A 26,285-nucleotide genomic window follows, 5' to 3' on the forward strand; every position below is an offset into this window, starting at 1 on the left:
AGATCAGTGGCACAAAGCCATTTAACACCTTTAATACCATACCTCAGTGCCCACTTTGATGCCCGTTTTTGTGCCAGCCTTCTAATATTTTTATCTGTTTTTAAGTGTATTCACAAGAGGGCACATGACCGCATAATATTATATACTTAGAATGGTTTATTTTTATTGAAAAACCTGAAAAAAACAGAAAATAAAAAATAGCCGAATAAGAAACTGAACGAATAAGAAACCAACTTCAGCATCGTGAAGAGATAGGGGCTCATCCACACGGCACGATAATCGCACTCACCGCCGTAGCGTCCTCCATAACTGCTTTTCTCCTCTCGGCTATCTGTCCTGAGTGTTCAATGAATGCACGTTCAGGACTGACATTCCTTCCTGGGCATGTATATACTCCCCCCCTGCCTTAATCACGCCCTCTGGTGAAATTTCTGGGCATGTATACACTCCCCTTCTCGGCATGTAGTCACTCCCCGCTGCTTTAATCACCCCCCTTTGCAGAAATGAAGACGCCCTGAAATTTCTGGGCATAGTAACGCCCCCCTCCCTTTGTCACGCCCCCTCCCTCACTATTGTGGTTTTAACCAGGCCCCCAGGTGCCATACTCACGCCCCTCCCTGAAATTTTCAGGCATGTTGCCGCCCAGAGCTCCTCTTCTCTCCACCCTGCATCTTCAGCTGTTGCTTGGCCGTGATTGGTCAGTTTGCGCCACGTGACTCCGTAGCCTCGCCCATCCCTACTATCTACGACATGCCGACAATTTTCAGAACACCTGAGCAGGGAGGAGGGGCGTGAGTGAGGCCGGGAGGCGGGGCGCCAGGGAGCCGGTGCAGGGAGGTGTGGCAATGAGGCCTCACGCCGTCCCAGGAACATCCGGTGACGTACAGACGTTACACTCCGCCTTGTTATCCCAGGCTGCTCCGCTCTCACAGTGTCACTTGGAGGAGACAAGATGGTTCCCCCGGTGCAGGTGTCCCCGCTCATCAAGGTGAATACTTGTGTGTACAACACCCTCGGGAATGGCGGCTCCACCGGGTGATGAGAGCTGTGGTCACGGAGAAGTCTGTGACATTAGGCCCGTTACCGGCCACAGTGCTTGGTCATCCCCATGTGCAGCACGTATGCCCGTCCCTGGGAAGGGTCAGCCCCTGTGTGGCCCTGTGGTGGCTGGTGTCAGTGCCTGCAGCCCCTGTGTGGCCCTGTGGTGGCTGGTGTCAGTGCCTGCAGTGGGCCCCTGTGGTGGCTGGTGTCAGTGCCTGCAGCCCCTGTGTGGCCCTGTGGTGGCTGGTGTCAGTGCCTGCAGCCCCTGTGTGGCCCTGTGACGGCTGGTGTCAGTGCCTGCAGCCCCTGTGTGGCCCTGTGGTGGCTGGTGTCAGTGCCTGCAGCCCCTGTGTGGCCCTGTGGTGGCTGGTGTCAGTGCCTGCAGCCCCTGTGTGGCCCTGTGGTGGCTGGTGTCAGTGCCTGCAGCCCCTGTGTGGCCCTGTGGTGGCTGGTGTCAGTGCCTGCAGCCCCTGTGTGACCCTGTGGTGGCTGGTGTCAGTGCCTGCAGCCCCTGTGTGACCCTGTGGTGGCTGGTGTCAGTGCCTGCAGCCCCTGTGTGACCCTGTGGTGGCTGGTGTCAGTGCCTGCAGCCCCTGTGTGACCCTGTGGTGGCTGGTGTCAGTGCCTGCAGCCCCTGTGTGACCCTGTGGTGGCTGGTGTCAGTGCCTGCAGCCCCTGTGTGGCCCTGTGGTGGCTGGTGTCAGTGCCTGCAGCCCCTGTGTGGCCCTGTGGTGGCTGGTGTCAGTGCCTGCAGCCCCTGTGTGGCCCTGTGGTGGCTGGTGTCAGTGCCTGCAGCCCCTGTGTGGCCCTGTGGTGGCTGGTGTCAGTGCCTGCAGACCCCTGTGTGGCCCTGTGGTGGCTGGTGTCAGTGCCTGCAGCCCCTGTGTGGCCCTGTGGTGGCTGGTGTCAGTGCCTGCAGCCCCTGTGTGGCCCTGTGGTGGCTGGTGTCAGTGCCTGCAGCCCCTGTGTGGCCCTGTGGTGGCTGGTGTCAGTGCCTGCAGCCCCTGTGTGGCCCTGTGGTGGCTGGTGTCAGTGCCTGCAGCCCCTGTGTGACCCTGTGGTGGCTGGTGTCCGCGCCTGCAGCAGACCCCTGTGTGACCCTGTGGTGGCTGGTGTCAGTGCCTGCAGCGGGCCCCTGTGTGACCCTGTGGTGGCTGGTGTCAGTGCCTGCAGCCCCTGTGTGGCCCTGTGGTGGCTGGTGTCAGTGCCTGCAGCCCCTGTGTGACCCTGTGGTGGCTGGTGTCAGTGCCTGCAGCGGGCCCCTGTGTGACCCTGTGGTGGCTGGTGTCAGTGCCTGCAGCAGGCCCCCCTGTGACGGCTGGTGTCCGCGCCTGCAGCAGACCCCTGTGTGACCCTGTGACGGCTGGTGTCCGCGCCTGCAGCAGACCCCTGTGTGACCCTGTGGTGGCTGGTGTCCGCGCCTGCAGCAGACCCCTGTGTGACCCTGTGGTGGCTGGTGTCAGTGCCTGCAGCGGGCCCCTGTGTGACCCTGTGGTGGCTGGTGTCAGTGCCTGCAGCAGGCCCCCCTGTGACGGCTGGTGTCAGTGCCTGCAGCAGGCCCCCCTGTGACGGCTGGTGTCAGCGCCTGCAGCCCCTGTGTGACCCTGTGGTGGCTGGTGTCCGCGCCTGCAGCAGACCCCTGTGTGACCCTGTGGTGGCTGGTGTCAGCGCCTGCAGCCCCTGTGTGACCCTGTGGTGGCTGGTGTCCGCGCCTGCAGCAGACCCCTGTGTGACCCTGTGGTGGCTGGTGTCTGCGCCTGCTGCACGGGAGGAAGGGATGCCGCCATTGTTTCCTGTAGTATTGCAGGTGTCTCCTTCCCAGGACCCTGCACTGTGTGACAAGCTTAGAGGCCATAGCCTTAAGGGTGTGTGTAGATGGTCAGTAATTGACAGCACCTTGGACGTAGCACATGTCCTCTGCATCTATAAAGCGCTGCCGGCTATTGAACGCAGGTGATTCCGCATGTGTTCACTGAACCGTGCAAAATCACTGCGACTATAGATTGTACGGGTGACATTTATTTTAGAGGCTTGCGTGTTCCCAAGATCAATTGCCTTGCTGCGGTCTAGAAAGACGCGCGGCATGTCCGTCTCTGCCGGTGAGCCCACGGGTGCACGTATAGTGGGCATGTACCAGCGGCCAATGTTACATGGAACTGTTTTTGTGCCAACTGTCCGCCAAAACATGACGCATCCGTCGCACGACGGATGCGACGTGTGGCAATCCGTCGCAATGCGTGTCTAATGGAAGTCTATGGAGAAAAAACGCATCTTGCGGGCAACTTTGCAGGATGCCTTTTTTCTCCAAAACGACGCATTGTGACGTACGTCACACAACGCAAGTGTGAAAGTAGCATAAGGCCTCTTTCACACTTCCGTCACAATCCGTCGTTTTTTGAGAATGCAGGATCCTGCAAAAAAATTAGCATTTTTCCATAGACTCATATTAGTGACGGATGGCCATCCGTTTCATCCATCGTGCACTGGATCCGTCGGGAAATAGCGGTCCGTCGTGCAGAGAAAACGTTCAGAGGAATGTTTTTTCTGCACGTCGGAAAATCGGTAATCGACGGGTCCTGCGCTGTCCGTCGTCGTGTCTCTCTCTCTGTCACACACATTTTTCACTATTTTCATGACGTCCGTCGATACGTCATTTTACTGCACAACGACGCACAGCAGAAGACGGAAGTGTGAAAGAAGCCTTAATTGCACCATTTTCTTTATTTTTGTACACAGGTGTAATAATCAGATTGATCAATGGTCCCATTCATGCAGGGACCCGGGACTTTGTTATTGTGGTTGTAGGGTGATAAACATCAACCACTTCAGACATAAGATATTACACTAATTCGTATCAGCTACAACATTCTTATTTTTTTCTCCTTTAATTAAAACAAATTTTTTTGTCTTTCGCAAAACATTCCCCTAACCCTTTATTATCTTTTAGTTTGCCAGATACTCTGCACTAGTGCTTGGGATTGGATATGGAAGTCTAAGGTTCTGTAAGTATTCACTTTGCCACTGAACCCATTATTCTTTTTGGAAACTGTGTACTGATAAGCCGGCACTGATATAGGTGCTAACATAATGGGGAAAATACAGATCACTCAATTTGATTTTGCATGGGGACTTGTACTTAGTGATTTCTTCATCTCATTCAAAGAGTAAAATTGCTAAGGGTTAAATACAATTTGCCGATTATTTAAAAAAATTAAAAAAAAATGTATAGTCTCAAGAATTTTGAATTTTGTTTCCCTCTAATTGCCAAGGTTACCGGCCACCTCTTGCAATCTATCAACAGTCTTGCTAGCAGTTTGCTATACAGCGTTGAATGCCGCACTCCTCAGACTTGCCTCTGCAGCATTGGTCTAATGCTTGTAGCATCAGGGAGCGCACAGTTTAGGCCAGCGGCTCATCCATATTGCTGGGCCAGCTCAAACTTATTATTTAAGGAGCGCACTGCTCCCGGCAAACAGTCGGCTGGGGAGCAGTGTGATCAGCAGACAATTATCACTACAGTGTCTCATGCCTACTGGTCAACCAAGTAGCAGCTTTTTGCCAATCCATATTGTGGGGTTATACCGAGCTTAGCATTCTGAGCACTACTCGATATATAGCAGAGAAGACAGTAATTGTAGCAATGTGACACTGTTCGAACCAGGGTCTCCTTACTTTAGGGGTACCCAACCTTTGGTTCGGTAGCAAAGTGTGGGTCGCAACTGTCTGCCAGCTTGGTGCATTAGCACCACATTCAGCAAACTGCTATGAAGAATAGATGGTGACTTTTGTGATCAGTTTGGCGCTTAAGAGCTGATCTGGATGTGCATAGTCTAGCATTGGGGTGGATAAATAAATTGGGTGGGGTCAGAGGAGTGCTTAAGGCCGGCCTCACACTTGGCGTAAGACAATACGCCACGTATTATACGTCCGTAATACGAAGAAATGTTCCCAAAATATTGATCCGTAGTCAGGGTGTGTCAGCGTATTTTGCGCATGGCATCCTCCGTATGTAATCCGTATGGCATCCGTACTGCGAGATTTTCGCGCAGGCTTGCAAAACCGACATCTAATGGATTTATGTGCTCAAATGTTCGGGAAAACATATATACAGTATATACAGTGGGGCAAAAAAGTATTTAGTCAGTCAGCAATAGTGCAAGTCCCACCACTTAAAAAGATGAGAGGCGTCTGTAATTTACATCATAGATAGACCTCAACTATGGGAGACAAACTGAGAAAAAAAAATCCAGAAAATCACATTGTCTGTTTTTTTTATCATTTTATTTGCATATTATGGTGGAAAATAAGTATTTGGTCAGAAACAAAATTTCATCTCAATACTTTGTAATATATCCTTTGTTAGCAATGACAGAGGTCAAACGTTTTCTGTAAGTCTTCACAAGGTTGCCACACACTGTTGTTGGTATGTTGGCCCATTCCTCCATGCAGATCTCCTCTAGAGCAGTGATGTTTTAGGCTTTTCGCTTGGCAACACGGACTTTCAACTCCCTCCAAAGGTTTTCTATAGGGTTGAGATCTAGAGACTGGCTAGGCCACTCCAGGACCTTGAAATGCTTCTTACGAAGCCACTCCTTCATTGCCCTGGCGGTGTGCTTTTGATCATTGTCATGTTGAAAGACCCAGCCACGTTTCATCTTCAATGCCCTTGCTGATGGAAGGAGGTTTGCACTCAAAATCTCACGATTCATGGCCCCATTCATTCTTTCATGTACCCGGATCAGTCGTCCTGGCCCCTTTGCAGAGAAACAGCACCAAAGCATGATGTTTCCACCACCATGCTTTACAGTAGGTATGGTGTTTGATGGATGCAACTCAGTATTCTTTTTCCTCCAAACACGACAAGTTGTGTTTCTACAAAACAGTTCCAGTTTGGTTTCATCAGACCATAGGACATTCTCCCAAAACTCCTCTGGATCATCCAAATGCTCTCTAGCAAACTTCAGACGGGCCCGGACATGTACTGGCTTAAGCAGTGGGACACGTCTGGCACTGCAGGATCTGAGTCCATGGTGGCGTAGTGTGTTACTTATGGTAGGCCTTGTTACATTGGTCCCAGCTCTCTGCAGTTCATTCACTAGGTCCCCCCGCATGGTTCTGGGATTTTTGCTCACCGTTCTTGTGATCATTCTGACCCCACGGGGTGGGATTTTGCGTGGAGCCCCAGATCGAGGGAGATTATCAGTGGTCTTGAATGTCTTCCATTTTCTAATTATGGCTCCCACTGTTGATTTCTTCACTCCAAGCTGGTTGGCTATTGCAGATTCAGTCTTCCCAGCCTGGTGCAGGGCTACAATTTTGTTTCTGGTGTCCTTTGACAGCTCTTTGGTCTTCACCATAGTGGAGTTTGGAGTCAGACTGTTTGAGGGTGTGCACAGGTGTCTTTTTATACTGATAACAAGTTTAAACAGGTGCCATTACTACAGGTAATGAGTGGAGGAAAGAGGAGACTCTTAAAGAAGAAGTTACAGGTCTGTGAGAGCCAGAAATCTTGATTGTTTGTTTCTGACCAAATACTTATTTTCCACCATAATATGCAAATAAAATGATAAAAAAAACAGACAATGTGATTTTCTGGATTTTTTTTATCTGTTTGTCTCCCATAGTTGAGGTCTACCTATGATGTAAATTACAGACGCCTCTCATCTTTTTAAGTGGTGGAACTTGCACTATTGCTGACTGACTAAATACTTTTTTGCCCCACTGTATATATATGTCATTGAGACACACATATATATATATTCTGTATTTAGATTTCATTCAGCGCGATATCTGTGAAAAGCCGGTAATTCAATTGCCGGCTTTTCATTTCTCCTGCACAAACCCGACATGATATGAGACATGGTTTACATACAGTAAACCATCTCATATCCCCTTTTTTTTTGCATCTTCCACACTACTAATGTTAGTAGTGTGTATGTGCAAAATTTCAGCGCTGTAGCTGCTGAAATAAAGGGTTAAATTGCGGAAAAAATTGGCGTGGGCTCCCGCGCAATTTTCTCTGCCAGAATGGTAAAGCCAGTGACTGAGGGCAGATATTAATAGCCAGGAGAGGGTCCATGATTATTGGCCACCCCAGAAAAGGCACATCTGGAAGATGCGCCTATTCTGGCACTTGGCCACTCTCTTCCCACTCCTGTAGCGGTGGGATATGGGGTAATGAAGGGTTAATGCCACCTTGCTATTGGAAGGTGACATTAAGCCAGATTAATAATGGAGAGGCGTCAATTATGACACCTATCCATTATTAATCCAATTGTTGGAAAGGGTTAAAAAACACACACACACATGATTTAAAAGTATTTTAATGAAATAAACACAGCGGTTGTTGTAATAATTTATTGTTCTCTCAATCCATCAGGAACACCCTCGCTTGGCAAAATAATAAACGCACAAGATACATACCTTCTGGTGAACCGTCTCGTCCCACGAAGTAATCCATCTGAAGGGGTTAACTAATATTACAGGCAGGAGCCCTGCTAAATGCAGCGGTGCTCGTGCTTGTAATTCCCCGGCGAATGAATGAAATGTAGGTCATTGACCTACATTTCCTTCAGTCGCGGTGATGCGCCCCCTGGTGGATGTCCTCATATGACCTGGAGCGTGGGAAAAAGTTCCCAGGCTGCAGTTCATGAGAACATCCACCAGAGGGCGCCTCACCGCGACTCAATGTAAGTACAGATCCTGCTTTCCTTTCAGCACCCGGGGATTACAGGTACGAGCGAGTGGTTTATCGCAGCTCGTGCCTGTAATATTAGTTAACCCCTTCAGATGGATTACTTAGTGGGACGTGACAGGTCATCTGAAGGTATGTATCTTGTGCGTTTATTATTTTGCCAAGCGAGGGTGTTCCTGATGGATTGAGAGAACAATAAATTATTACAACAACCGCTGTTTATTTCATTAAAATACTTTTAAATCATGTGTGTGTGTGTGTGTGTTTTTTAACCCTTTCCAACAATTGGATTAATAATGGATAGGTGACATAATTGACGCCTCTCCATTATTAATCTGGCTTAATGTCACCTTCCAATAGCAAGGTGGCATTAACCCTTCATTACCCCATATCCCACCGCTACAGGGAGTGGGAAGAGAATGGCCAAGTGCCAGAATAGGCGCATCTTCCAGATGTGCCTTTTCTGGGGTGGCTGGGGGCAGATGTTTTTAGCCACGGGGGGGGGGGGGGGGGGCAATAACCATGGACCCTCTCCTGGCTATTAATATCTGCCCTCAGTCAATAGCTTTACCATTCTGGCGGAGAAAATTGCGCGGGAGCCCACGCCAATTTTTTTCTGCCATTTAACCCTTTATTTCAGCAGCTACAGCGCTGAAATTTTGCACATACACACTACTAACATTAGTAGTGTGGAATATGCAAAAAAAAAGGGGATATGAGATGGTTTACTGTATGTAAACCATGTCTCATATCCTGTCGGGTTTGTGCAGGAGAAATGAAAAGCCGGCAATTGAATTACCGACTTTTCACTAACACCGCTGCGTATTTCTCGCAAGTCACACTGCAGGTCCGTGTGGAATCCGTATTTTTCTCGCCCCCATAGACTTTCATTAGCGATTTTTATTTTTTTATTTTTTATGTTTTTTTTTTTTTTTGCGCAATACGTTGACAAACGCAGCATGCTGCGATTTTGTACGGCCGTAGAAAGCCGTATAATACTGAACCGTAATATACGGCTAATAGGAGCAGCCCCATTGAGAATAATTGTGCCGTTTATTTTGCGAGTTTTACGGACGTAATTTCTGCGCTCTTACGTCCGTAAAACTCGCTAGTGTGAGGCCGGCCTTAAGCTGTATGTGAGAATACTGAGGCGGTACGATGGGAACCCCTGCCTTGTTGTGCTTTTCTGATCTTTGGCTGTTATTATACCGGTAATGATGGGGGTTCTGGATGTTACTAATGTGAGGGGGGTAAGAGCTGAATGGGGCTGACGACGCTCTGAGCTGAAAATGGCTCTCAAGGTCTGTAAGGTTGGTGACCACTGCCTTACATCATGGGGATCTCAGATTACATAGTAAAAACCTGCTGCCCGGTTCCCTTTAAATAGTTTACAATATTTGATTAAGGCCATGTTCACACAGTGCGTTTTTTACCGCGGAACCGCGGCGGTTTTGCCGCTGCGGTTCCGCAGCTGTTTTCCATGCAGGGTACAGTACACTGTACCCTATGGAAAACAGGACACACTGTGCACATGGTCCGGAAATTAAAAAAAAAAAGCCGTGCGGAATAGCTCCCGGAAAAAAGAAGGAGCATGTCAATTCTTCCTGAACCGCAGCGGTTCTGCACCCATAGACCTCCATTGTGAGGTCAAAATCGCAGTAAAACCCGCAGATCAAAAATATATCTGCGGGTTTTACTGCGGTTTGTTGTGCAGAACCGCTGCAGCCGGAAGTGCGGGGAAGCCGGCGGAAGTGCGGGGCTGGAAGTGCGTGGGCGGAGAGACATGGAGGCATACCGGCGCATGGGGATCGTGTCGGCCGTTTGATTGATTTGGTATGTGTGTGTGTGTGTGTGTGTCTGTGTGTGTGTGTGCGTGTGTGTGTGCGTGTGTGTCCCCATGCGACGCTAGTGCCTCCATTGTGCTAAGTCGCCGTATGGACTACTACTCCCATCCGGTATTAGGATGGGAGAGTTGTCCCTGTGTCCGGCGACTTAGCACAGTTGTAAAGTTACACAAAACACACACAATACACATACATGACACACAGTACAGTACATACAACACATAACACAGAGTATATACTCACCAACAGCACACTTGTAGGCGAAGCCCTCGATCCTCCAGGAAAAAATCGCAAAATAATAAAGCAAATTCATACTCCCTGTCCGCAGAATCCATAAAACGAGTGTCCCACGCCGATCCCCTGCTCTCCGGCGATACACTGCCAGGAGCGAAGCTCCTAGCAGTGTATCGCGTACTGTCCCGGAGCTCAATGACTCCGGCGTCTCGGTTAACGGCAGTACAGCTGCGTTGAACTTTCCCACGCAGCACTGCCGTTAAGCGAGAGTGCCGGGGTCAATGACCGCCGGTAAACTCGCTCGCGCATGCGCAGTGACACACCGACAGGAACTATGGCTCCTGTCAGTGTGTTGCTGCATCCGTGGAGAGCAGACATATCTCTGGATGTGTCTGTTCTCCATGGAAAATCTTCGTGGGATACGTGGCACTTAAATACGTGGCACTTAAATACGTGACACGTGTCACTTATACGTGATACGTGTCACTTAAATACATGATACGTGTCACTTAAATACGTGGCACGTGGCACTGAAATACGTGGCACGTGGCACTTAAATACGTGGCACGTGGCACTTAAATACGTGGCACGTGGCACTTAAATACGTGGCACGTGGCACTGAGATACGTGGCACGTGGCACTTAAATACGTGGCATGTGGCACTTAAATACGTGGCACGTGGCACTGAAATACGTGGCACGTGGCACTGAAATATGTGGCACGTGGCACTTAAATACGTGGCACGTGGCACTTAAATACGTGGCACGTGGCACTGAGATACGTGGCACGTGGCACTTAAATACGTGGCACTTAAATACGTGGCACGTGGCACTGAAATACGTGGCACGTGGCACTTAAATACGTGGCACGTGGCACTGAGATACGTGGCACGTGGCACTTAAATACGTGGCACGTGGCACTTAAATACGTGGCACGTGGCACTGAAATACGTGGCACGTGGCACTGAAATATGTGGCACGTGGCACTTAAATACGTGGCACGTGGCACTTAAATACGTGGCACTGAGATACGTGGCACGTGGCACTTAAATACGTGGCACGTGGCACTGAAATACGTGGCACGTGGCACTGAAATACGTGGCACGTGGCACTGAAATATGTGGCACGTGGCACTTAAATACGTGGCACGTGGCACTGAAATACGTGGCACGTGGCACTTAGGCTATGTTCACATTTGCGTTGTGCGCCGCAGCGTCGGCGCCCCAACACACAACGCAAAGTAAAACGCAGCAAAACGCATGCACAACGCTGCGTTTTGCGCCGCATGCGTCCTTTTTTGGATTGATTTTGGACGCAGCAAAAATGCAACTTGCTGCGTCCTCTGCGCCCGGATGCGTGCGCTGCAGTGACGCATGCGGCGCAAAACGCGGAGCGCTGTCATTCAAAACACGTCCACTCATTTTGGTGTTTAGTCCCAAAATGGAGGATGGAAGAAGAAAAGGGTTGGACAAGGAAATGACATCATTTCTTTTTTTTTTTTCCCCCACTGCAGTTAAAGCTTTATTTGTGTCAAACACAGACAATTTGCAGAGAAAACTGCATAAAAAAACGCACAAAAAACCGCACTAAAAAACGCACCAAAAAACGCACCAAAAACGCACCAAAAAACGCACCTGCGTTTTCTGCAGAGACCTGCAGATTCAGTCAGGAAAAAAAAAGGATGGAAATCCTGAACGTGTGAACATAGCCTAAGCGTGCAAATACCAGGATCCTATATTGGCCTCAACCCAAAACATCCAAAGGTGCAATGCATCATAAACTAATAATATCCTTTATTTTTATATAGCGCTAACATATTCCGCAGCGCTTTACAGTTTTGCACACATTATCGCTGTCCCTTATAGGGAATTTAGATTGTGAGCCCCATCAGTTGGTCTTTGGAGCGTGGGAGGAAACCGGAGACCCTGCCAGAAAACCCACGTAAACACGGAGAGAACATACAAACTCCTTGCAGATGTTGTCCTTGGTGGGATTTTAACCCAAGACTCCAGCGCTGCAAGGCTGCAGTGCTATCCACTGAGCCACCTTCATGATTTAGTTTTAAAGGGCTTGTCCAGTCTTAAGCTACAAGCCTTAAGCTGCAAATAGTGCTTACTGTAAATAGTGAGCTGATTGCCTTTGACCTGCCTGCTGGAACCACTGGCATCAGGTATTAGCTCCATTACATGGTGGCTTTTCAAAGACATGTGCAGTAAAAGAATGAGGCCTCTTTCACACTTCCGTGTCTCTGGTAGGTGTGGTGACAGTTTTCACATGTATTGGAGACACACACAGACCCATTTAAATAAATGGGTCTGCGCACATGTCAGTGTGTTGTCACGGACTGTGTCTGTGGGCAAAACACTCTGACATGTCCGTTTTTGTGTTTTTATTTTAATTCAGCAGCATGGACTACAAAACGTCCTTCAACTGTGACACGTAACGGCCCCTGGGAAAAAGCTGTACAGCATACGCTGTTCCCAGGCACCAGTTGCTGAAGGTAGCTTGCATCATTGTCGCCTGGTTTCCCTTAGCTCACTGGCGACAATGATGGGAATTGTATTCAGCACCTGCTGCGTTCATCTTGTGTCAAATAAATGTTAAAAAAAAAAGCGTCGTCTCCGTCATAATTTTCATAACCAGCAGAGGAAAAACTCAAGGCTTGATGCTGATGTTTATAATCTGGGAAAGGGGACCGTATCCCAAAAGGTTTGCAGGCTATTAACAGCTCACAGCAGTTTGCTTAGCCTTTAGTGGTTAGTTTATGGGGAACCCCAACAAAAAGAAATGACGTAGGGTTCGCCTATAAATTCTAACCAACAAGGGTTAAACAGAGCTCTGGGCTGATGGTAATATCCTGGGAAGGGGCCAGCGATATTGGCTCCCTCCCAGGCTAACAAAATCAGCCCTCAGCTGCCCCAAAAACTGCGCATCCACAATATGCTCCAAATCTGGCGATTAGCCTCGCTCTCCCCAGTTTCCCTGGTGCGGTGGCCAGTTGAGTAATAGGGTTGGGGTTGATATTAGCTGTTTTATGACTGCTGACATTAAGCCCAGGGGTTAGTAATGGCGAGGTGTCTATAAGATGCCCCCATTACTAGTCCTATAGTCATAGTGTAAAAAACAAGCAGCCCAAATAAAGTCCTTTATTTGAAAGAAACACCCCACCCTCTTTCCCATTTATTACTGTAAAGATTGAAATAATAATGAAAAAAAAATCCTGCTATGTCCAGCAACAATCTATTTTGTCCAACATAATCCAGCTCTGCTACATCTGGATTACATGGCTGAGCAGTGGCATGTTGCAACTGGTCAGCCTAATATCCAGGACACACTGAGCTTGGGACTCAACTTCAGTGACTAGCGGTAACGTCATAGAGGTTATCGCCGGTTGCTGCTGGCCGTTTCCACGCTCCGTTCAGTGTGAGCCGGCTGATGAACTGCTGTAACCTTCATGACGTTACTGCTAGCACCGTGGGAGAATTTTGCTGGTTATGAAAATTACATGGGAGCCTACAGGTTATAGGAAGCTGAATAAAATACCGTGATATCTGTGATCTGATGTCTATTCCACAGAAATACTCATGTTTCTTATATGTAAATGACCTCTTCCCGGCTATGTTTATTATGTTGCCTGCAAGATAACTCTGCCTAGAGCAGTGTTTCTCAACTCCAGTCCTCAAGACCCCACAACAGGTCATGTTTTCAGGATTTCCTTAGGATTGAACAGATGATAATTCCATCACCTGCTCAAACATTAATTCCATCACCTATGCAGTACTAAGGAAATCCTGAAAACATGACCTGTTGTGGGGTCTTGAGGACTGGAGTTGAGAAACACTGCTCCAGAGCTTATTTTACATGAATGGAGTTACCAGTGCAAGACATGTAACTAACACAGAACAGGTGAAGTGGAATTCTTGCAAAAACATTTCTTTCCCCCATGACGGCACCACGGAGAGAGAGGGACCCGTCCTCAGGGACAGGAAACCTACAGGTGAAAAAGGCGGTACCTCTCTCCCACATCAGTTCGTTTTCCTGTCCCTGACGGGGAACTTGCAGCATGCCTGGAAAAGTCGTCGTGGGATGCCGGGGGTCCATCGGGCCGATATAGGCAGCGGGGGGGCCCTGTCTCGGACCTGGTGGGTTTTTTCTCCCCTCCAAAGGCCACGATTCTGGGGTCGGCGCGCTCCGTGCGTAGACAGGGGGAGAGGCAGTGAAGCATGGTCCAGTCTGCCTCTCCATTAAAAGATCTCTATGGCCGGTAAGAGGGGACGGCGGTCTCCTGGCGCTATGCCGCCAGACCACATAGGGCCAGGAGGAGATGGTGGCGGCAGGTACCCACATGAAAACGCCGTGACTTACGGGGCATCAGCAGCTGTCCGGCGCTTCTGACGCTCCCTCCTGAGGGCTGGACGCCGGGAAAGTGAGGCATGCCTTCGCCACAAAGCATCTCTGGGTAATCCAGAGTGCGCAGGCGCGAGTAGGTGTTTCCGGGGCGGCACGCTGCATTATGGGGCAATGTATGCTGCGGCGCGCCGCCCGCATGAAGGATTAAAGGAGGGGCATTTGCCGGAGCCGGTGCTCAATATTCACCATGAATGAGCAGGCCCTGCAGTCCCCTCCTAAGAAGCACCACCAACAGCAGCGCCATCAACCGCAGCAGCGACAGCAGCAAAGAGATGTCTCCTCCCAGCGTCGCAGTTCAGGATCCCAGCACAGCAGAGGCTCCGGTGGATCAGAGATGCCAGCAGCCGTTCAAGTAATGGAGACAACTCCTATGCCAGAACCAGTATTCCCCTTACAGCAGGAGGGTAAGTGATCTCCGTGAAAGTCCACCTTCTAAATGGGGTTTGTCTTCTTAGGGAAAGAAGTGTACCGCAAAAGTTAGGCACAGAGTATGTGCGATCTGTCCCATGGAGCTGCCCACTACATGGGTGAAAAAGCTCTGTACTACGTGAATTGAGGACACCATATGTGAAGAGCCCCCAAGATTTGCATCCGACTTAAAGGAGCTAATCAAATCTCAGGTGGAAGACGCGCTCAAAGGGGTTGAAAGCTCAAAAAGAAAACGTAAATCCAGGCGTAGATCCCCGGAATTAAGTTCCAGTGAGGAAGATAGCGACCATTCCAGTTCAAGCAGTTCACCTTCTTCACCCTTATCTTCCTCATCCTTGGAGGGGGGTCGCAATTGCTTCCCTATTGTAGAAACAGATGCCTTAGTAAAAGTGGTTAGGGCAACAAAGGGGCTGGTAGATCCTCGGGCCAAAAAAAGGCACAAGATTTGATGTTTGGTGGCCTAGAACAAAAAAAAAAAAAAGGAGGGCGTTTCCATTAAATGAGAAAATACAATCTATATATATATATATAATTGTCTAAGGGTTTTTCTGTCTGTCCTGGAAATCCCGCGTCTGATTGGTCGAGGCCGCCAGCATGGCGACGATGATGTCATAAAGGTTGCCTCGACCAATCAGCGACGGGCACAGTCTGCCGCGAATTCTGGAATCCTCATTGTCCATATACTACGGGGACATGCATATTCTAGAATACCGAATGCATTAGAATCGGGCCACAATCTAGTCTCTAATAAAAAAGGAATGGAAAAGGCCAGATAAAAAAGTTCTCTTAACTCCAAAGAGAAAATACCCCTTCGATGATCCTGTCTGTTCTTTCTGAGGAAAAGCACCAAAACTAGACGTTGCTATTGCAAAAGCGTCTAAAACGTTTGCCTTGCCTTTTGAAGACATGGGGACCCTGAAGGACCCTATGGACAAAAAGGCAGAGGTATTCTTAAAAATGCTCTTGGGAGGCGGTCGGAGGAGGACTGAAACCAGCTGTAGCCGCTACATGCACTGCCAGAGCATCAATGGTATGGCTAGACCACCTAGAGTCACAGTTAAAACATAAATCTCCAAAAGAATCACTTTAACACGATCTCAATAATGAAAGGAGCAGCTGCGTTCTTAGCGGATGCCTCTATAGACTCGGTTAGGCTAGCGGCAAGATCTGCTTCTTTTTCAAATGCGGCAAGAAGGGCTTTATGGCTCAAGAGCTGGCCGGGAGACTTACAAACAAAACTCAAGCTATGCTCCATTCCCTGTGAAGGGGAATTCTTATTTGGGCCAACCCTAGATGACATTCTTGAAAAGGCAGGGGATAAGAAAAAGGCCTTCCCAGGGTTTCCCAACCAGTCCTATAGATGGCCCTTTCGGGGCAGAAGATTTATGTGCAGGAAGCCCCCTAAAAAAACAAAAAGAGGGTTGGGAAGACAAAAGATATAAGGGAAAAGGCTTCATGTTCAATAAACCCAAAAACAAAGACAACCCCAATGAGGGTGTGCCCCAGGTGGGAGGGAGGTTAACCCACTTTCTTACAGCCTGGGAAAAAATTTCGGGGAGTGTATGGGTATTAAACATAATAAGAACAGGGCTGAAGCTAAAATTCCACACTGTCCCATCACTTTGTCATAACCCCGCAAAGGAAAATAGAGGCCGAACAACTAGCCCTTCAGAAAGTACAGACTTTTGACAAAAAACGTCTTGCAGGAAGTCCCACGAGGAGAAAGGCACGGGGTTTTTACTCCCCTCTGTTTCTCCGGACAAAACCGGATGGAATTTACAGGACAATTATAAACTTGAAAAAACTTAACAAATTCTTGGTGACGGAAAGTTTCAAAATGGAAACAATAAAAACTTGTGTGAGAACTCTTTATCCGTCTTGTTTCATGACTGTCATCGATTTAAAGGATGCATATTACCATGTACCAATCCATTTAGATCACCAGAGATTCCTCAGGGTGGTGTTAATGATGCAAGGAGAGTTAAAACCATTACCAATTCAAAGCCCTCCCCTTTGTTCTTGCCATAGCCCCGAGGGTTTTTACGAAACTGATGGCGGAGGTCATGGCTCACATAAGAGCGCAAGATATACTAATAGTCCCATATCTGGACGACCTCCTGGTAATTGGCAAGTCCTCTCTCCATTGCAGTCAACAGTTGGACAAAGTGATGACATCCCTGACAAGTCTAGGTTGGATGTTGAACATGGCAAAGTCCAGAAATACCCCATCCCAAGTACAGCAGTACTTAGGAATAACAATAGACTCAATCAGACAAGAATGCCGTCTCCCCGAAGGGAAAATTTCGAGCATGACACAGTAGCTCAACTGAGGGGATCCCAGGTCATCACCTTGTGCAAAGCGATGTCCATACTAGGATCCATGACGGCCTGTGTCCCAGCGGTCCAATTGGCCCAAAGTCATACCAGGGACCTACAATGGGAGATACTAGAAGCAGAGCCTCGCTTAAAAGGGAATTTAGAAAAGCGTTTAAAAATCTCCTCAAAAGCAATACGTTCCCTAGCTTGGTGGGTGGATCCGTGCAACCTAGCGAGAGGCGTCCCTTGGGTATGGCCAATATCTATAGCTCTGACCAGACGCAAGTCCCTGGCGCTGGGGGGGCTCATTTAGGCAATCGGATTGCTCAGGGTCCTTGGTCGGAAGAGCAAAAACTCTTCTCAAATATGAAAAAACTCCTCGCGGTAGAGTGTGCTATCAACCACTTTCTAGACTCTCTCCTATCCATCACGTAAGGGTGCTCTCAGACAACAAAGTGGTGGTAGCATATTTGAATCACCAAGGGGGCACCAGGTCTTGGGCATTGATGGGAGTAATGAGATCCATCCTGCTATCAGCAGAGTCCAACCTAGCCTCTTTATCGGCCGTTCATATCAAGGGCACTGAGAATCGAGCCACATATTTTTTTTTAAGCAGAACACAGTTGAGGCAAGGGGAGTGGGAATTGAACCAGGGAGTTTTCAACCACATAGTACAGCTTTGGGGTCTCCCGGAAATAGACTTAATTGCGAACAGTCGAAACCGGAAAACTCGCGCTTTCTGTTCACTCGACCCATGGGGGAGCCCAGTGACCCTAGATGCCTTTTCAATTCCCTGGGATTTTCAACTGGCCTATGCTTTTCCCCCCCAATTGCGTTAATTCCCTTAGTGTTGAGGAAGATTCGGGAGGACAGGGCAAGGGTAATTATGATAGCACCCTTTTGGCCGAAAAGAGCATGGTTTCCGTTGCTACGGATAATGTCCATAAGACCCTTGGGTTCTTCCAGACATCCCAAACCTTCTGTCTCAGGGGCCGGTGAATCATCCACAAGTAAAAAACTAAAATATGACTGCCTGGAATTTGAAAGGGAGCTTCTGATTAAGAAGGGATTCTCTGCAAACCTAGTTTCTACTCTCAAGTAGGAAACCTGTCACTACTAGGGCATACGGGAAGGTTTGGAGGAGATTTTTGCCAGTTTAACCGGGGAGATCCCAATCAAAGAAGTGCTAGAGTTCCTTCAGAAGGGGTTGAAAAAGGGGTTGGCAACAAGCACACTTAAAGTTCAAGTAGCAGCTTTAGGAGCCCTTTACAATTACGACTTAGCGGGGAATCACTGGGTAATGAGGTTTATTAAAGCCTCAGGTAGATCTAGGCCCATTTTCCACTGCACTACATCTCCCTGGGATCTAAACTTGGTACTCTCTGCATTGACCAAGGCACCCTTCGAGCCGTTGTCACAAGCCTCTCTAAAAATCGTGTCCCTCAAAACCTCTCTGCTCGTAGCACTAACATCAGCTTGCAGGATTAGTGATATACAGGCTTTGTCGGTGGCGGATCCTTCTCTCCGTGGTGCCGTCATGGGATCAGAGAAATACTGTTATTGGTAAGTAACTACGATTTTTTTTTTCCAGCTCTTGAGTTCTGCTGTTTTGCAACAGTATTGCATCCCTAATAAACAAAATCCCACTTTAAAAACAAAAGTCAAAAGGGGATAAAGAGGCATAGGCATAAATATAAAATGCAATATTTTATTGAAAGTATTAAAATTTTAAATTCAAACAAAAGGGATTTTCTATGAGGTAGCAGGGTGTGGACTGTCAGTAGTGGGGAAAAAAACTTAGCAGCGACTAAATATAATATAACTAGTGATGAGCGAGTATTCTCGTTGCTCGGGTGGTCTCCGAGTATTTGTGACTGTTCGGAGATTTAGTTTTTGTCTACGCAGCTGCATGATTTACGGCTGTTAGCCAGCATAAGTACATGTGGAGGTTGCCTGGTTGCTAGGGAATCCCCACATGTAATCAATCTGTCTAGCAGTCGCAAATTATGCAGGTGTGGTGACAAACTAAATCTCCGAGCACTCACAAATACTCGATCACCCGCCGGACTGCCTCTCTACAAAAAGTGACTTCCGGGTCCCCGCGCTTGGAACGCAAGCGTGGACCGCTGACATCACCCGGTGAGCAGGGCTGAATGTCACAAGGCCGTCCCAAACCGAGCATGCATGAACTGAGTGCCGAGATGAAGCAGCCGTGGATGTGAAAGGTATGCAGGGCTGTGACACAGAGGGAGGAGAAGGGGCGTTGAATAATCAGACTTACTGAAATGTCATTATTAGAATTGCTGGGATGGCAGGACCATGATGTTAAAAGGTTAAGTAACTATAACTAAGTAAAATAAGTGTATAAATAAGGGAATCTAAAGAAATGTAAGGGCATCACAAAATTGAGCAAAATATTGCAACCCTGTCTGCCTGTGATCTGGAAGCTGAGAGGAACCTGCAGATGTCAGGTATAATCACACACAGCTCTGCAGTGAGATCAGGAGAGCAGAGCGCCCATTAGGGTACACACGATCCGTAAACGCTGCGGGTTGGACGCTGTGTACTTGTGCAGCGTCCAACTTGCAGTGTCCACATGTTTCAGCATAGTGGATGGGATTTCAAGAAATCCCATGCCCACTATGCGTGCGCAGACACCCGGGGAACACTTGTGTATACGGAGATGTGGCACGTCTTTCCAGTCCGCAACATATTTATCTTGCGGAAACGCGAGTCTCCGCAAGATAAAGCTCACCCTTACAATGTATTGGATACGGTGATTCCACACGGTTCAGTGATGAGAGGATTCACCTGCGTTCAATAGCCGGCAGCACTTTGGACGCAGCGAACATGTTCTGCCTCCAAAGCGCTGCCAATTCCTGAACATGTGCACATACCCTTACACATCACACTAGTAACTCTCCCTTCATGTAAACTAAGCTCTGATGGCAGAGCTATCTTCCAGGCAGCGTCCTCCCCAGAGCCTGGAAGAGGTAATTTTACATAAAGGGATAAAGAGGAGTTATCCGCAACAAGGCATCTGATATGAGGCATACAGGTAGCACTCTCCCCAGCAGTCTATAACCTGTGTGCCCATATTAATAGTTTACATGGGTCAGATGTGGTGGCAGATTCCATTTAGGCTATGTGCCCATGTTGCATAAATGCTGCGGAAATGTCCACAGCATTTACGCAACTCCTTGTCGCCGGTAAAACGCATGTGGAATTTGCATGCGTTTTCCCGCAAAACACAAGCGTTTTGCAAACTTTTGTAGCTTGCAGAATGCTTGCATTTTCCAAGCGATTTGAAGCATCGCTTGGAAAAGTGATTGACAGGTTGGTCACACTTGTCAAGCACAGTGCTTGACAAGTGGGACCAACTTTTTACTATTGATGCTGCCTATGCACCATCAATAGTAAAAGATAGAATGTTAAAAATAATAATAAAAAAAAAATGTTTATTCTCCCCTTCCTACGGATCTGATCTCCTCATCGGCGCTCCCGGTACGTTCCGTTCCCAGGGATGCTTTGTGTGAAGGACCTTTGTGACGTCACGGTTGCATGACCGCAACATCATCCCATGTCCTTCGTGCAATGCATCACTGGGAACGGAAGCCGCCGGGGGCCATCGGAAGGTGAGAATAACCATATTTTTTATTTTAATTCATTTTTTTTTTCTTTTTTTTTTTTTTTACAGAAATATGGCTTCCAAGGGCCTGGAGGAGAGTCTCCTCCAGACCCGGGTACCAGCCGCACATGAAGCGCTCACTTTACGCCTGGTGGGCATAGCCACATGCGTAAAGTGAGCATTTCAATGCAATCCTTTGGCTGCGGAATCGCCGTGATTCCGCAGAAATAATGAACATGCTGCGGATTTTACCGCTATGCGATTCCGCATTGCGAAAAACCGCCTCATGGGCACAGCAACTGCGGTATGCCATAGGATTGCATGGGAATGCGGTTTTTATGCGTTTCCGCTGCGGCAAAAAAGTGGCAGAAACGCTTGAAAAAAAATGCACCTTGGGCACACAGCTTCAAGGTAAATAACAGAGCTCTATTATGTCTGTTCTTCCCTGCACTTTTCTACACTGTATATTTGTTGCTGCTTAGTAGTTTATTTCTTAGTATTTCTATTTGTCGCTTTTTATCTTTATTCTATCTAGCATATTTAAAACCATATGCTGAGGAGGATAGAAGGATAGAAGCTGAGGAAAAAAAGAAGCAGGAGGAAGCAGCACGCATTGCAAAAGAATTGGCAGGTGGGTAATGGACTTTGCTAGAGGGGCTTGTCCCAACACAACAGCTCGCTGTCAGCTGGGCTGTTCTCCTGCAGCCAACGTTGGAAATACGATAATGAAACACCATCGGCGAAGCATGAACTGGTCATGGGCTAACTGCCGCAAACTTCATAGGCATATATGTGGCTGTTCAGTTTGGGAGAGGAGATATGGTCCGTGTTTCATGGCCGTCTGAATTCTGCTCTAAAATAAGTTTTCATTTGTTGACTCAAGTCATTTGGAACCTCAGCAAGGCATCTTGTGATGGTGGGTTTTCTATTTCACCAAATCTCGCCTTACATCCGGTCAGCAGGGTAAAGGTTGTTCTACAGCAGTTCTTGGGTCTTACGGTTTCCAAACTCCTACTGCTCTAAACCTCTTGTCTACTGACATTAGGGCAGTCAATACAAAAGGTCCTCTGACAGTTCTGCAGTCTGTTACACTGCTCACAGTAGCATATATTTAAATTACACCGTGGTCAAAATCTTAACCAAGTAAGTATTGATTGACACGAAGCATGATCCCCATAAGTCACACTTCCAGGAGTTAATAGAAGTTAGCATATTTTGTCCTAACATGCGGTTTGACTTTTAACTATATAGATGCAACTCCTCTTTGGTTGGGGGATGCCAGGCTCACTCTGTTCACCAGCTTGTACAACTTGTTACACAAAAATCACGCTTTCTATGCTATACAGCCAGGTATGCCTGTGCAGCTGTGCCAAGATCAGTCGTGGATAATGGAGAAATCTGCTTTAGGCCATCTGTGGGCATCGCAAAATGACTGGAGAGAACCGTTCTGATCTGGATTAAGACGCAGATGCCCATGCACACCTTTGTGTGCCACCGCATTTTTTTGCATTTTGACACAGCATGTTGATGAATGGGCCTCACTACCAGTTCTATTAAGTCCATGAAAAAATTAATACGGCCCTGATTCTTTTAATTTTCTTTCCGATCTCCGCATAACACTAAAATAAGTCACTTCTGTTGCTAAACCAGAAAATGCTCCCACCAGGGAAATATAATAACTTGTGTGGAAAATTCTCAACAGTAGCAAGCCTCACTGGTTCTATACACGAATGGCCAGTTTCTTATGACTATTACGTTTTATTGAATGATGCATAGTAAAATATTGTGATCTTTCTTGTTTTACTACAGACCAAGAAGATACCATTCTCAAGTGATAATTCTAGCAACACCTTCAGCAACCCTCACTGGGACACTGAAGTCACCTACTGTTGTTGCATAAATTGTTCAAAGAACATCTGTTGTAAATGCACTTCCAATTTATGTGACCCATGTAATAAACGTTTTACTTCTCCAAATGCAGCTGCTTGTGAATAGTCTAGATTATTTAAAAGCTTTTTGCTAATGAAATGTATTTAGTTTAAGGGGGGGAGACAATTAACTTTCTCGAGAGGCGACATGAGAAACTAGCACTGCTGTGGAGGGCCGAACAATCAGTTCACCTTAAAGGGACAGTCAGAAACCAAAGCAGAGTTTCATTCTAAATGTCTTAATTTAGTAATCTAATTATACTTCAGGTACAAATTTTCTAACCTACCCTCTCCTGTCTGACTTCCTGCCTGTTTTTGGTTTTTTTTTTACTCCCCAATAGCATTTTTTTGATTCCTAGCATGCAATGGGAATTCACAGTCACTGCTGCAGCCTCTGCTTCCTCCCTGAAACGAAGTGGCATTAGTGACTTCTGTTTCTGGGTTTGGGCTAGTTCTGGTACCCCTGGGCAAAATTACTATTATTGTGAACAGATAAGCAAGTTGAAGATGAAATGATCTCTAAAAGGCCTAAAGTTAAAGATATTAAATTTCCTATGTATTGTATGCATACATAATAAAATATTTCATCTTTTACATTTTAAAAATTACAAAAGGGAAAATGGGTCGATTCAAAAGTTTGGGCAACCTTGTAGATCTGTGTGCTCAGATAACTGACGACGTTCAGACCCTAATTAGCCTGTTAATGTTCATGCTTGTTCACTATCGTAGTTAGGAAAGGCCAATTGATGCATTTCCCAGCTTTATAAACTTGTCCCCAAAAAATTCAGCTATGAGCTCTTCTAAGCAGCTGTCAAGCACTCTGACAACGAAAGCGGGGGAGACTCACACAGGATAAGGCTATAAGAAGATAGCAAGATTTCAAGTTGGCCTTTCCTCAGTTTGAAATGGAAATTAGCAGGAACAGTGGAGGACAAGACAAGGTCTGGAAGACCAAGCAAAATTTCAGTGAGAGCTGCTCATAGGATTGCTAGAGAAGCAAATCGGAACCTCCAAAAGAAACAATTGGAGCACTTTAATTCATTAAATTGCAAAGTTTATTTCACTAATAAAATACAATTAATCACAATGAGAGCAAAATATAAAAGAGGTAAAATCTAAGACCACAATGCAGTACCTAGCAGTATGCAGGCTAGTAATTGTAAGTACATACAGAATACATACAAGAGAGATGCTGTACAAACGATAGATACACTCATATAAAAGGAAATAAATCCCTAAAAAGATTAAATTGGTTTACCATACAGCCCTTGTAAGATCAGTAGAGTGGAGAGATGGTTAGACACATGATCCAAAACCCTTGTAGGTCAATTATAAAGAGGTGAGTCATTTGTAAATATGTCTTTAGATTTCATGTGGAGCCATCACATCCATTCATAGACTGACCAAGCAATGTGAATCGTAACATAAATGAAGAGCGCTTACCCATAAAGTATTGGTATTCCAGGGACCAGGGAAGAAACCCTTGCTGACACGCATTTCGTGTTTGATTTATCAAAACTAGGTGTTAACTAGGTGAAATGTCTGTATGTAATTTCTCTGACAAGTGTAGCGCTGGCCATATTGGCATAGTCAATATACTGCACTTAACCCCTTAACGTCCAATGACTGATCTGTTTGGTGCAGCTATGGTGATGAACCCACGCCTTTTCTGGCACATGACAGCTGATATGATAAGCTGTTATGTGCCCCTAAGAGCTGTGGGGGGATTTGTGATCCTCCCGTGGCTGTTAACCTGTTAAATGCAGCTGTTAAACTCTGACAGAGGCATTTAACACATGCTTCTGGCAAGCGTGCTGGAAATCTGCCCATCTGTGACCCCCGTCACGTGATCGTGACATGACAACCAGAGGTCTCCTGCAGACCTCTATGGTTGTCACTGACTGATTGCTATGAGCGCCGGCCGGTGCACTCATAGCAAGTGAGTAATTCTGCTACATACAAGTGATCTGATTATCGCCTGTATGTAGCAGAGCCGATCGGGTTATGGCAGCTTCTAGTCTCCCATGGAAACTATTGAAGGATGCCAAAAGTAAAAAAAAAAAATTATAATCATATTAATCAATTTATATAGCACCAACATATTCCACAGCGCTTTACAGTTTTTGCACATGTTTTCATCGCTGTCCCCATTGGGGCTCACAATCTAAATATAAAAAGAATTAATCCAATCGTTAAAACTGCATAGCAAGAAAAAAATTATACTCCAGAATTAAGGTTTTTTTTTCTTTTTGGTCACTGCAGCATTGCAATAAACAAAAATTGTATACACAACAAAATGGTATCAGGAAAAACGTCAGCTCAGCGCCCAAGAAATAAGCTCTCACCTGACCCCAGATCCCCAAAAAATAGAGATGCTACGGGTCTAGGAAAATGGCAACTTTTTTTTTTTTTTCTTTTTACGAACTTGGATTTTTTTTTTTTTTTTTTCCCATCACTTAAATTTAAAAAAGAACCTAGATATGTTTGGTGTCTATGAACTCGTAATGACGTGGAGAATGATAATGGCAGGTCAGTTTTAGCATTTAATGAACATGGTGAAAAAAATCCAAAAAACAATGGAGGAATTGCACTTTCTTTTGCAATTTCACCGCATTTGGATTTTTTTTTTCCTGTTTTCCAGTAAATTTATATGGTAAAACCAATGGTGTCGTTCAAAAGTACAACTCGTCCTGCAAAATAACAAGCCCTCACATGGCCATATTGACGGAAAAATAAAGTTATGGCTGTGGGAAGAAGGGGAGCAAAAAATGTAAACTCAAAAACAGAAATACCCCTTTAACCCCTTAAGGAAATCAAAAGCCTACAGATGGTAAGATAATAATGGGCAAGTATAGAGGCGTAAACCCACATTAACAAGGGACACAAAAAGAGAACATGCAAGTGTTTTGTAAAAATATGAATGAATAATAAAAAAATTAAATGAATTTAAAAAAATTCTAATTTGAAAAAAGTAATAGAAAATGAGAATTAAAAATTGCAAAAAAAAAATTATGCACATAAGAATAAAGAAAAGAAAAGGAAAAATGAAATAAGTGCATAAATGAAGAAAGATGGGTGTTGTAGTCCCAGCTTCCCTAATGAACGTCTCTGCAGAAGATTGAGCAGCTCTGCTAACAAGGAGCTCAGCAGTGCCGCATCCACCAATGAGAAAATGGCAACCACGGGATGGAGCTAGAATCAGAGTGTGAATAAGGGCAGACAAAATGACTGGGTCCCAACCAGTGGACACCAGTCTAGGGAAACCTTTAAATGTAATTTCCAGCTCAGGAGAGGGAGGCCACACCCCAGCTTGCACAGAATGCAAAAATACAAAGAAAAACCACAAAAATTGAGCTTGGTTTGAGTTGGTATACATGCAGCACATAAACGCATGTTCACATTGGCCATAAAACATGCAAAACCTACAAGAAACAAAATGAGCAAAAACCCTGCTGTAACGAAGTAAAAAGCAAAAATGCATTTAAATAACCATTCTTAGTAATACTGTTTTTGATTAAAAAAAATGGCATAAAAGCCATCCCACCGTCGACAAGGTGACTCTGATCGAGACGGTCCTAAACTGTCTAATATTAAAAACCTTACCATGTGTCAGTTGACCTCAGTGTGTGAATAAGGGCAGACTAAAGGACTGGGTCCCACTAATATATGTTTGTGGCCACGGGTGGATTTTATTATTGGCCCTACCAGATCCATAGCAATCCCTTCAAAATGTACCTCTATAATGGGTAGAGGTACCAATAG

General features: G+C 46.5%; 1 long non-coding RNA gene across 1 annotated transcript; it reads left to right on the top strand.

Moving 5' to 3' along the window:
• The first annotated feature begins 770 nt into the window (after window positions 1–770).
• Window positions 771–22,575, top strand: LOC143783276 (uncharacterized). The gene is made up of 4 exons (XR_013217125.1): window positions 771–988; window positions 3,989–4,043; window positions 21,131–21,226; window positions 22,405–22,575. It is a non-coding gene; the product is annotated as an uncharacterized LOC143783276 (long non-coding RNA).
• Window positions 22,576–26,285: the final 3,710 nt, after the last annotated feature.

Source organism: Ranitomeya variabilis, chromosome 1, assembly GCF_051348905.1.
Source record: "Ranitomeya variabilis isolate aRanVar5 chromosome 1, aRanVar5.hap1, whole genome shotgun sequence".
Taxonomy (NCBI): Eukaryota; Metazoa; Chordata; class Amphibia; order Anura; family Dendrobatidae; genus Ranitomeya; species Ranitomeya variabilis.